At 47.5% G+C, this 13,531-nt stretch overlaps 1 long non-coding RNA gene across 1 annotated transcript in view; it reads right to left on the bottom strand.

Moving 5' to 3' along the window:
* Positions 1-10,953, bottom strand: part of LOC138354697 (uncharacterized) — a 31,172-nt gene extending 20,219 nt beyond the window's left edge. Inside the window, exon 1 of the long non-coding RNA XR_011223628.1 lies at positions 10,787-10,953. This is a non-coding gene — a long non-coding RNA (uncharacterized lncRNA). The remainder of the gene's footprint in view (positions 1-10,786) is intronic.
* Between the last annotated feature and the right edge of the window lie 2,578 nt (positions 10,954-13,531).

The following is a 13,531-nucleotide window of genomic DNA, read 5'->3' as shown; positions in this document are numbered from 1 at the left end:
CCACCTGAGACTAGGCAAGTTGAAGTCACCTAGGAAGATAATATCAGGTATCGGGTTCTCCAAATTATCAAGGCTATTCTCTATTTTGTTTATCTGTTCTGTGAATTCCTCGGCCGTTGCATCTGGCGGTTTGTATATTAGAATAATCACTAAATTTATTTTCTCTATTTTTAATCCCAGTACCTCTACCACCTCATTTGTAACGTTAAGGAGCTCCGAGCATACAAGGTCTTCCCTAATATACAGACCCACTCCTCCAAGTGACCTAATTTTCTTTTCACACCTGTATAGGTTATATCCTGGAATCCAGATCTCACTGTCTAAGAATTCCCCTGCATGGGTTTGTGAAAGTTCCAAATACTGCATTTGACTCCGTGAGGAGGCCATTTATGAACTGTACTTTGTTGTTTATTCTTGTTTTCAGTCCTTGTATGTTGGCAAAGATGAATGAGGTTACTCTATTAGTGATTGTTTGACTGGGAGACTTTTTCGGCAAGCCCATTATGCGTGGACATATTGAGTTTGTTCTGACCAGTACTGATTGTTGTAGGGCAGTTGCCTGTCGTAGTTGTAGTTCCCTTTCGGTGTGTAATTGTATCTGTAATTCTGGAATGCAAGTGGATCTGGCATCCAGTTCCATACACTCTCCATGCTCCTCCTTTTGAATTCTCTTTCGGTTTGGTATAAAAAATTTATCGAGTTTCCTCCAAATTCATTATCCTGCTTGCCACTCTTTATGTAGCGTTCCGTGCCTTTCACGTGAAAGTGTGGGCAGCTGAGGTCATAGCATTTTCTGTCCTCCAGTGAGGTTTGGCACATGTCAGGATGGAAAAACCTACATATTGATCCAAATCGACACTCACCTTTCCTAAGCATACTTAAACATTTTTTGGGATGTTGGTAACTGCATTCTAATCCTTTCACATTACCAGCATATCTATGTCTGCAAATGCCCTTTGCATAAAATTTGCATAAGTCTGTCCTTCTGGTCAGACTCGCTCTATCGGGAACCGTCGTAGTGTCTGTACCTATCAAGCTGTCAGTGCTGTCTGTTACACTTTCTAGTTTACTATCATCTACATCCGGGCCTGCTGAGTCAGAGTTTAGAACTTCCTGAGTTTCAGCTTCAGTTTCATCCCTGACTATAGCCTCCGCCCCTGGTATATTAGAATTGTTGTTGTTCCTTTCCCACTCCTTCTGGATGGCTGGTAGGCTTTCAATAAACGATGTTTTCTGTTCATGCGTCATGTTATCTAGAAGGTTATCTGGTGTCTTTCGAGAGGCAGCAGCGATACCACAGTGAGGAATCCGTGGACCAGGAGCTGAAGCCCGTCTAACAACAGTACGGGCGGGAAGAGACGATGAGGGGAAATTGCAGATGAGGAGTCACAATAACATGGCAGAAATATGTTGACCACTCACACACTAGGAAGTAAAGGTTGATACCTGGTTGATACCTGGTTGATGGGGTTCTGGGAGTTCTTCTACTCCCCAAGCCCGGCCCGAGGCCAGGCTTGACTTGTGAGAGTTTGGTCCACCAGGCTGTTGCTTGGAGCGGCCCGCAGGCCCACATACCCACCACAGCCCGGTTGGTCCGGCACTCCTTGGAGGAATAAATCTAGTTTCCTCTTGAAAATGTCCACGGTTGTTCCGGCAACAGCGGAACGACAACGTTTCGTCCCTTCGTTAATTCCTCTCCAATACTTTGGTGAAACTGGCCATACACTTAATGACAGACTTAAAGAACACAAAAGAAGTGTTAAGTCTGCAGACACAAACAATGCTCTCTTTTGTCATGTTAGGGATTCTAATCATCCTATTCATTGGTCTTCCTCCAAAATATTCTTTCCTGCCTCTACACAGTCTTGTTGAAACGGCTCTAATACACAACGTACCTAACATGAACCTGAATCCTGGCTTTGTTGCTGTTGACTCTTCCCTTTCACAGTATACTGTATACTCAAATGCTCTAAACTTTCTAACAAATGTGACTTAACATAAGCTTATCCCTTCCATTTTCTTTCCTTCTTTCTTTTTCTTTCCCTTGTTTTCTCTTACGATCCCTTGCTTATTACTATCCCCTTTCTTATTCCTATTACTATTCCCTTCTTATTGGGTTGGTATAAATAGGAGCTGCCTCGTATGGGCCAATAGGCCTACTGCAGTTACCTTTGTTCTTGTGTTCTTATTCCTATTACTATCCCCTGTGTTACACCTTACCTTGCGTAACTTTTGCCATGCTTTTTCCTCCTCTAAGATTCTCTTCTCTTCACCTCTCTCTTGCCTATTTATTGCCTCAACTCCTTTCCTCATCACAATTGACTCGAGGGAAAATTACTTGACGATGAGGGGCTTTGTTAATCAGTGTCCCCATATGGTGCCATGCGGTGGTGTGTGGCTGGGCCAGATGCTGCTGACGTGACAAGATGTTGCTTGGCAACACCACGCACTCCACTGGCACTAGCGGCAGCAAAACTATTTTCTGATTCTAAATCACTAAAACTAGAAAATTATTCACCTTCTTTAGACTCGTCGACCAAAACATCATAATCTGGCAGAGTAACACATGAACTATGTGCTTTGGCGTGAAATGGTGTTGAGTGTGGACGAGTAGGCAGTGGAGAGTCTGTAGGGCTCCTCACCCTTGTGGCCTCCACATGTTCATTCTCACTGTCCATGGTATCAACATCGTCAGGCTGTATGTAGTCTTCATCTATGTCTGAGTCGTCATTATCAGGTTCATCACTCTCTGGGAACAAATTCTGATTAATTTCATCCTCAGTCAAAGGTCGCAATGCATGCTGAGCTGAGTGGGGTCGGTCGGTGGAATGTGATGTGCTCTCCATGGTTTCTGTTGGGTAACTGAGGCCTGCAGACAATGGGCTGGCCTATGGTGGATTTTTTTTAAGATGCATCTGTTTACATTTGAAGTCGGCTTGGCAATAGCTGCCCCTATCCCTCATGGGGCCTTTCAAATCGTGCGCTAGACCCTCAATCGTATATGTGTGTATTGCGCAGTTTAAAGGTTAATATGGGCAAGAGGCTTTGGTCGGTGTTATGTCAGTATTTAACATGCTGACTTCGTAACACATCCACCTCTACCTCTCTCCTTCATTGCCTCCCTCTCTGCCTGCCTCCCTCCCTGACTGCCTGACCCCCCTTATGCCTGCCTCCCTCCCTGCACACCCTCCCTCCCTCCCTGCCTGCTTGCCTCCTTGTCTGCCTGCCTGCCTCTCATCCTACTTGCCTGCCTGCCTACCTCCCTACCTGCCTGCCTGCCTACCTCCCTACCTGCCTGCCTGCCTACCTCCCTACCTGCCTGCCTGCCTACCTCCCTACCTGCCTGCCTGCCTACCTCCCTACCTGCCTGCCTGCCTACCTCCCTACCTGCCTGCCTGCCTACCTCCCTACCTGCCTGCCTGCCTACCTCCCTACCTGCCTGCCTGCCTACCTCCCTACCTCCCTCCCTCCCTGCCTGCCTGCCTGCCTGCCTGCCTGCCTCTCTCCCTGCCTGCCTGCCTACCTCCCTACCTGCCTGCCTGCCTACCTCCCTACCTCCCTCCCTGCCTGCCTGCCTGCCTGCCTGCCTGCCTGCCTGCCTGCCTGCCTGCCTGCCTGCCAACCTACCTGCCTCTCTCCCTGCCTGCCTTTCCCTCCCTCCCTCCCTCACTAATTATCCCCCTCCCTCACTACTTCCCTCCCTTCCTGCCTCTCTCCCTACCTCACCCTCCCCCACTACCTCCCCCCTCCCTCACTGCCTCCCTCCCTCCCTCTTTCACTTACTGCCTTCCACCCAAGCTACCCCATCCATCCACCCATCAGTCAGCCATCACTGACACAATGTGTGCATTTGGAGCCGACATTGTGTGCAGATGTTTCTTGATTGTGCAGATATGTAAAACAAAGTCACGGAATGAACACTGCAGCCTTGTGACAAATCAAAACAATGGGAACAATAGGCCGTCAATTTGTGACATCCCAGGGTACCTTACCTTGAGTTTACCTTGAGGAGCTTCCGGGGCTTAGCGTCCCCGCGGCCCGGTCGTCGACCAGGCCTCCTGGTTGCTGGACTGATCAACCAGGCTGTTGGACGCGGCTGCTCGCAGCCTGACGTATGAGTCACAGCCTGGTTGATCAGGTATCCTTTGGAGGTGCTTATCCAGTTCTCTCTTGAACACTGTGAGGGGACGGCCAGTTATGCCCCTTATGTGTAGCGGAAGCGTGTTGAACAGTCTCGGGCCTCTGATGTTGATAGAGTTCTCTCTCAGAGTACCTGTTGCACCTCCGCTTTTCAACGGGGGTATTCTGCACATCCTGCCATGTCTTCTAGTCTCATGTGATGTTATTTCTGTGTGCAGGTTTGGGACCAGCCCCTCTAACATTTTCCACGGGTAAATTATTATATATCTCTCCCGCCTGCGCTCAAGGGAGTACAGATTTAGGCTCTTTAGTCGGTCCCAATAGTTTAGGTGTTTTACTGAGTGAATTCTAGCAGTATAGGATCTCTGCACGCTCTCCAGGTCGGCAATTTCTCCAGCTTTGAAAGGGGCTGTCATGTCATTGTGCAGCAGTACTCCACTCTAGAGAGCACAAGCGTTTTGAAAAGTGTCATCATCGGTATAGCATCTCTAGTGTGAAAAGTTCTTGTTATCCAACCTGTCATTTTTCTTGCAGTTGTGACGGCTACTTTATTGTGTTCTTTAAAGGTAAGGTCTTCCGACATGAGTACACCCAGATCCTTTACATTGCCTTTTCGTTCTATGTCATGATTTGCCTGAGTTTTGTACGTGGTTTCCGTTTTTATATTTTCATTTTTTCCATAGCGCATGAGCTGGAACTTATCTTCGTTAAACACCATATTATTTTCTGTACCCCATGGAAAGACCTGATCTACATCTGATTGGAGGTTTGCCGTGTCCTCTATGTTGCCTACTCTCATGAAGACCCTAGTGTCATCTGCAAAGGATGATACAGTGCTATAGGTTGTGTTCTGGTCTATGTCCGATATGAGGATGAGAAAAAGGACTGGAGCAAGCACAGTACCCTGGGGAACTGAGCTCTTCACGGTTGATGGGCTGGATTTTATTTTGTTGACTATTACACATTGGGTTCTGTTGGTCAGGAAATTGTAGATCCATCTGCCTATTTTTCCGGTAATTCCTTTTGAACGCATTTTATGTGCAATAACGCCATGATCACATTTATCAAAAGCTTTTGCGAAATCTGTGTAAATTACATCAGCGTTTTGTTTGTCTTCCATAGCATCTAATGCCATATCATAGTGGTCCAGCAACTGCGACAGGCAAGAGCGCCCTGTTCTGAAACCGTGTTGTCCGGGGTTATGGAGATGCTGTGATTCCATGTATTTTGTGATCTTACTTCTTAGCACTCTCTCAAATTTTTTTATAATGTGCGATGTTAGTGCTATCGGTCTGTAATTTTTTGCCTCTGCCTTATTTCCTCCTTTATGAAGTGGTGCTATCTCTGCTGTTTTAGTATATCAGGAATAATGCCAGTATCTAGGCTTTGTCTCCACAGAATGTGGAGGGCCTGCGATAGTGTTTTTTTACAGTTCTTGATGAATATGGAGTTCCAAGAATCCGGGCCTGGTGCAGAGTGCATAGGCATACTGTTTATGGCTTCTTCAAAATCTAGTGGGGATAGGGTGACGTCTGATATATGATTTGATGTTGGTATCATATCCATGAAAAATTCATTTGGGTTATCAATCTTTAGTGCGTTTAATGGCTCGCTGAAAACAGAGTCGTACTGCTTCCTCAGTAGCTCGCTCATTTCTTTGTTGTCATCGGTGAAAGTTCCATCTCCCTTTCGCAGGGGCCCGATACTGCCCCTGCTTTGTTAATCAGTGTCCCCATATGGTGCCATGCGGTGGTGTGTGGCTTGGCCATACCTTGCATACCTGCTACAACACGGTCAGTGGGAAAACTAGGCCATGTATCCACACCACCCTGGGCCGGTGCGAAGCTTGGTGGACCGCTTCTTTACCCGAACTTAGTTCGTGAAGCATGAAACTCCAATCAGGAAACTAAAACTTTTGGATAACTAAAGTTCATAAACCAAGTGGCTGTCTGTATATAATGTGTGTATATACTGTAAAAACAGCACAAACAGTATAGTGGGAGTAGGAATGTTGGCGAGTGAAGGAAGGAGCATCAGCTGACTGTGTAGTGACCTCAATTATTGTCTTGACTCACCATACCAGCTTAGTTGTACAGTTGGTTCACACATTTTATTATGAAAATATATCACTACACACTATTGAAAAATATTGCTGCAAAAACAAACAGCGTTGAATGTAATGAAACACCATTTTTTGGGTGAGTCCTGGAGGCTTCCCCTAGCTATCCAGGCTGATATGGATACCCTAACTATTTTGCATCAGTCAATGTGGGTGGAGTTCTAGGCCTACTGGGGACTACGAGCCAGAACCTGGCTTCCCTCAGAGAGGTTATCTTGGTTATCTTGAGATGATTTCGGGGCTTTTTAGTGTCCCCGCGGCCCGGTCCTCGACCAGGCCTCCACCCCCAGGAAGCAGCCCGTGACAGCTGACTAACACCCAGGTACCTATTTTACTGCTAGGTAACAGGGGAATAGGGTGAAAAACTCTGCCCATTGTTTCTCTCCGGCGCCTGGGATCGAACCCAGGACCACAGGATCACAAGTCCAGCGTGCTGTCCGCTCGGCCGACCGGCTCCCAGAGGGAGGTGGGACGAGGAGCAATGGCCCAAAGAAATGCACATGTGATTTGGAGCATTCTAAATCTGCCATCGACCGGGACAGGCACCCAGAAAGGCAAACGCCACAAAACAAACACCTATTCTGGTTAAAACAACGAAAATCGCCGACGAGTGGACAGAACTCCCCAAAAGAAAAACGAGCAAGCAAGCATGACGTCACACGAGCTGCACCGCATGTCTGCGCAGCTATCCCCGTCCCCGGGAGGGGGAAGGGGGAGCCCCAGACCCTCGTGCCGGTGATCCACACCTCAATTCTGAGGCTGGATATCAAAAATGCGAAAAGACCACCGACTGGAGGGAGGGAGGGAGGGTTGCCAGGGAGTCTCCGGGACTCTCCCAGAAAATGGCGTTTCATTACATTCAACACTGGTTTTCTGGGGTTTTACAGCTCCCCGGAGCTACTTCACCAAAGACGAAAACAGAGGGACGCATCCGGGAGGCGGTCGTCGCTCACACCACAATACGAAGTCGAGACAACAGGCTGCAACAGCTGACCCAAGGCGACACAGGTCCGACTAGGCCCAGGAACATACATGAGGGAGCATGCAGCCAGGACCCAGTACGACTGCCACTAGCAACAAACTAGTGCCCGAATGTCAGTCCAAGACATGCCACCAAGACGGCAGCAAGTGCAACAAGCCTACGAACGTCAAGGGCACAGAAAGAGATTGCAGACAGGCTAGACAGAAAGAAGGGGAAACAGGATAAACCCAAAGCGCAGCACCAGCCGTAGAGGCCGCGGCGCACAAAGAACGGCGGAGAGCCGCAACCAGACAAAAACAACACCCCGGCCAACCAACCAAACAGCAACAACCCCAGGAACTCCTCCAGAAAGAGCCGTCGCAACCCCACCGGAAAAGACACGGCCGCAAACGACCGAACACCAGAACCCCAAGAAGGAGAACCACTGACAAAAAACCGGAACCGAAGGGGCCACAACAAACCGAAGGGGAGAGAGAAAAGAGCACCCTGCCCAAGAGCAGGAAGGCACAAGTGGAGCAGAAGCAGGCCGGAGGCGAATAAAGCCCGAGACAACACGTAACGGTGCAGAAGGAACAACAAAACTGGGCAATCCGAAGCGGCTCCGCCAATGCCGCACAAGACAGGGTGATGGTATGCGGCCAGATTACAGCCCTGAACCACCACGAGGAAAGAACAAGACCATGACAAAAAAGATCGCAGTACACCTACGAAGAGACAAAAAGGAAAAGGAAGGACTGCCAGAAAACCCCATACTGCCGCCAAGACGAAGCACACGGGTGGGACACATTCAAGAAGCCACCTGATCACCAAACAGATGGTGAGATATTCGAGTCAAAACGACCAGACAAGAAGACTCGAAAAGACCGAACCAGCCCCGCCACGGAATGGACCGGCCATGCAAGAGAGGCGGAGCCAAGGGAAAACCCCTAGGTGCGGACATCAAGTAAGCCGCGCCGGAACCAAGGCTGTCAAAGAACCAAAAGTAACGTCCACCGGGGAACCAGGAACCCCGACAAAACCATGCAAGCCAGGAAAGAACTAACCCAGCCGAGCAGACACGCTCCGTCCGGAAGGCCCCCCTCCCCCAGGGACCCTGGAAGGAGCAACAAAGATAAACCGTAGCCAGGGCCAGAAGCCAAACGCCCCCTGCCCCAACAAAAGGAACTGGAGGGGCAGGAGTGAGTAATTGGAAGCAATAGACACCAGCAGACAATGCAACACAGAAGCTGGTAGTGACAAAGGAGAAGAGGAAGAATGTAGAGCTGCACCAGAACACCGGGCCCATTCCACTACAGGAAAACTGAACAAGAACAGAACGCAACTTAGCACAAGCATGAAAGCAGCCAATACGCACTTATCAAGAAACACAACAACGTGTAGGATAAGGAAGGAACACGTAAAAATGCAATGAAAAGACAGTCCAAGTACTGGAAGCCAGGGACAAAAGCAGAAGCAACCGGCAACAGAAGGCACATGAGCTACATGCAGACAAAGTGAGAGGAAAAAAGACCCCCTGCCACCACTCAAGTGCTAATGGGAAAAGCAACCCCCACATGAGCACCAAAAACCCCAACCCCAAGATACAGGAAAAAGTCATCCAAACCACAGGAGGAAGGTGAGGGTATAGAAGGCATGTACACATGCCGGATGTATATGAATGTGGAGAAGGAGCATACATATGGTTGAACCACAAGGTAGAAACTGACCAGAAAGGCAACTGGTCTAACGCACACTCTGCGACCCCACAATGGACGCCCAAGTCAAAATCGAGGAACGTCCCAAGAAGAATGCGGAAAACATTCTAACAACCCATTAAACCAAAAGTCAAAGGCTCTTAATGACAAGTTAGGGTAAGTCGGGTGAAAACTATGGAGAAATCCCAAATGTGAAAATCAGCACCCGCCGACGTCAACTCGAGCGACCACCGAGGAAGTGCAACACATGGGCCGACCCAACTGCTACTTGAGTCAGACATCAGAATGGTACGGAACATATATATATAAGGAAGCAGTCAGATGCTGAACGACGGCAGTGAATGAGTGTCCAGAGTCCCAGCTAACAAAACACCAGACCGTAGAATCTCACCTGTAGAGCATAGGCACTATCGAGGAATGATAGCGTAGCCGCGTAACAGTGTGGGAGCATTGCTAGTGGAACATGTAATTACCTAAGTGTAATTACCTAAGTGTAGTTACAGGATGAGAGCTACGCTCGTGGTGTCCCGTCTTCCCAGCACTCTTTGTCATATAACGCTTTGAAACTGCTGACGGTCTTGGCCTCCTCCACCTTCTCACCTAACTTGTTCCAACCGTCTACCACTCTGTTTGCGAAAGTGAATTTTCTTATATTTCTTCGGCATCTGTGTTTAGCTAGTTTATATCTATGACCTCTTGTTCTTAAAGTTCCAGGTCTCAGGAAATCTTCCCTATCGATTTTATCAATTCCTGTTACTATTTTGTATGTAGTGATCATATCACCTCTTTTTCTTCTGTCTTCCAGTTTTGGCATATTTAATGCCTCTAACCTCTCTTCGTAGCTCTTGCCCTTCAGTTCTGGGAGCCACTTAGTAGCATGTCTTTGCACCTTTTCCAGTTTGTTGATGTGCTTCTTAAGATATGGGCACCACACAACCGCTGCATATTCTAGCTTTGGCCTAACAAAAGTCGTGAACAATTTCTTTAGTTTAGAACATTTCTCTCCAGAAATGCTTGTGCAGGAGAGCAGGGGCAGTGGAGAGGCAGAGGAAGTGCCACTCCCAGCCACCCCACACCCATAAGCAGAGAAAGAACTAGATGTGTTCCCCACATATAAAACTCAGCACTCCCACAATATCCAGGGGAATATTGTGGGAGTGCACCCGAGGAATGCCATCAACAGACTGGGTGAATGGAGCCACAAACAAGCAACAAAGCTTGCAGGACTCAGGGTAGAATGTGTCACCAACCCAACAGGCAGCACGACGGAGGGAAAAACAAGGAGTGTCGCCCTGAGACAAGGGGACAGAGCAACCCTCAAACTCGCACAAAGCGAGGGGAGATGCAGGGATCTCGTCCATTGGAGCTGAGTGTCCCCACGGAGTTTTCCAGGGCCCTTAGACTGGGTCTGCTAAGGGTTATCCCAGGCAGGGTACTGCTAACCGGCATCCCAAAACTACCAAGCAAACTGCTAAAAGCTGAACTCCTGAGAAGTATCCACTCACGAGGGCGAAACAGGGGGTGCCACCACACAAACCACCCTAATATAAGGGGGGGAGAGAAAACAAGGCAGACCCCCACCAGGCAAAAAGAAAAAGAAAAGAAAAGAAAACCTCGCAAGAAAACAATGTACCCGAAGAGAACAGAGCCGGCCATTGTTATAGGTGAAAACTAGCTATGCACTACCCAGCGCCCCACCAGTAAAACAACTACCACGTACCCCAAGGGAAACAAGGGAGGAAAACCCCCATACACTCGGGGCGGCCAAACGCCAGGCAGCAAAAAACCAACAGAGGTAGACCCAAGGTGACTTGTGGAAGAGAACCCCCAAGCCCCAAGGGCGGTACTTACAGGGCACTCAGGGAAGGTGATCCTAAGCACATGCAGCCCGAGAACCTGAGAATAATACTCCCAGCTCGCACGACCACTGGAAGAGCAGCACTGAAGAAAACCAGAGCAGGAGCCACACAACTGTGCACGATCCCATCAGCCAAGGAACTGAGGTGTGGATCACCGGCGCGTGGGTCTGGGACTCCCCCTTCCCCCTCCCAGGGACGGGGGAAGCTGCGCAGACATGCGGCGCGGCTCGTGTGACTTCATGCTTGTTTGCTCGTTTTTCTTTTGGGGAGTTCTATCCATTCAGTGGCGATTTTCGTTGTTTTAACCAGAATAGGTGTTTGTTTTGTGATGCTTTCCTTTCTGGGTACCTGTCCTGGTCAATGGTAGATTTAGAATGCTCCAAATCACATGTGCATTTCTATGGGCCATTGCTCCTCATGCCTATGTGAGGGGGGGGTGGGGCCAGGCTCTGGCTCGTGGTCCCCAGTAGGCCTAGAACTCCACCCCACATTGACTGATGCAAAATAGTTAGGGTATCCATATCAGCCTGGATAGCTCCGAGGAGCCGTAGGGGCTCCCCCCAGAAAAAAAAGAGAAAAAATCAGACATTGAAATAATTAGGTAATAATATCTTTGTGGCAACTCCCCCCTGACAGCTCGGACGGGGAAGACCCCCTCCGGCGCTTGCTATGTCAACATTTCATTTTTTGCCATATTTCCCCACCCTATTGCGGCCAAAATATACCACCTACGATTTTTTAGTATTTTTCCTGTGATCACGGAACACAAATGAACACTTTTATCAAACGAAAAAAAATTTGATTATTTTATTTCTTGAACCTGGGTGTGTTGCAGGTTATAATTGCAAGAGCAGCCCCAGGGGTTAAATGTAAAGTGCTCATAGGCCATTGCTCCCTGCACCTCGGTGAGGGGACCAGGTTCTGGCTCCTTGGCCCCGGTAGACAAAAGGACTCCAGTGACTAATGACCCCAAACTAATATAGGACACAACAGTTCAGATAGCTTCAGGGAGCCGACGGGGTTCCCCACAGAAAAAATCTTGAAATTGTAAGTACGTATATAAAAACAGGTGCAGATGTGATTTATAATGATACAATAGTTTTTATTGTTGACCAAACCACGCACTAGAAATTGAAGAGACGACGATGTTTCAGTCTGTCCTGGACCATTATCAAATCGATTGTGATGAGACGAGGGAGGCAAGGGCATTAAGTAGGCAAGAGAGAGGCGAGGAGATGGAAATCTTAGAGGAAGATACGAGCAAGGCATCTTGAAGGTACAAAAGATAAGGTGTAATAAAGAGTGTAATAATAGTTATAAGATAGAGATCATAAGAGAAAACACGTGACAGAAAAACAAAGAAAAAAGAAGGATAGGCTTATGTTAGGTCACGTTTGTTAAAAAATTTAAAACATTTGGGTATATACTGAGAAAGGGAAGAGTCAACAGCATCAAAGCCAGGACTAAGGTTCATGTTGGGTTAAATGTTCTAAACTTTCTAACAAACATGACCTAACATAAGCCTACCCTTCCCTTTTCTTTGTTTTTCTTTCTCTTGTTTTCTCTTATGATCCTTTTCTTATTCCTATTATTACAACTTTTATTGCACCTTACCTTCTGTACCTTTTGCGTTGCTCGTCTCGTCCTCTAAGATTTCCATCACCTCACCCGCTCTCTCTTGCCTACTTAACCATTGTGCTGCGCCGGCTTTAACCCTTTAACTGCGCAACGCGCCTGCAGGCCCACGTCTGGGGTGCGCTGCGCGCCTCCGGGTATTTGTATTTTTCACGTTCCATTCAAAACTCCCGTGGCTACATAGGGTTCACATCAGCTTCCTCAGGGCTCTTGTAAACAGACGCCATCTTTAAAAAAAAATCGTGGTCTACATTCCCGGGTGTGAGAGCCTCAGTAGTGAGTGAGTAACCAAGGCCGGTGCACGCTGCATGAGCTCACAGCACTGCTGTTCAGCTTGTGACCACAGTATCACCTAATAATGTCAAAAAAAATATATATATATATATATATATATATATATATAACTTGTTTTATTTAGCCATGATAGTATTACAGAAGAGCCTGAATGTGATAATGACTGTGTACAATGTTCAAATATTGGTGATTCAATGCTGTTCACGATGTTCACAGCGCTAGCCACAGCACCACAGCATTATTTCATCCATCTAGGAATCTTCAAATGACTTCTTAGGTTCCTTTACAAAATAAACTTGTGGTCAGTAATGTATTTAAAGGATTTAGTGACCAGTATTGTGATAACAGCAGGATTGTGGTGATAATAAGCACTGTGCATAGTATTGTGGGAGGAGTAATTGTGGTGAGGGAGCGAGGGAGAGAATCGAGGTAGCCTCACTGGTTGGCAGCCACTCTTGTTTTGCTCATCATACTAACTTAGTGGTTCGCTTTGGTGAACACATTTGTACATGGGTATATACAATGTAGATAGGTATACATAACATGTGTAAATAGTGTAATACAAACAATAACAGTATGATGGGAGGAACAATGTTGGCGAGTAAGTTGGAGGAGTGAGGGTGTGGCAGCAGACATTCGCGGAGTTCTGAGTGTGTTCATGGTGAATGTATATAGTGTGTGATAGTGTATAGTGTGTAAATAGACTGTATATATACATAAATTAGCATAATACAATGGAAATATGTGCTGGATATGTGTACACATGTGTCATACACGTAACACAGTGTCTTCGGACAGTACGGATGTT

This window comes from Procambarus clarkii, chromosome 6 (assembly GCF_040958095.1).
Source record: "Procambarus clarkii isolate CNS0578487 chromosome 6, FALCON_Pclarkii_2.0, whole genome shotgun sequence".
Classification (NCBI taxonomy): domain Eukaryota; kingdom Metazoa; phylum Arthropoda; class Malacostraca; order Decapoda; family Cambaridae; genus Procambarus; species Procambarus clarkii.
Note: the sequence above shows the minus strand (reverse complement) of the source record. Positions and strands in the feature narration are given on the sequence as shown.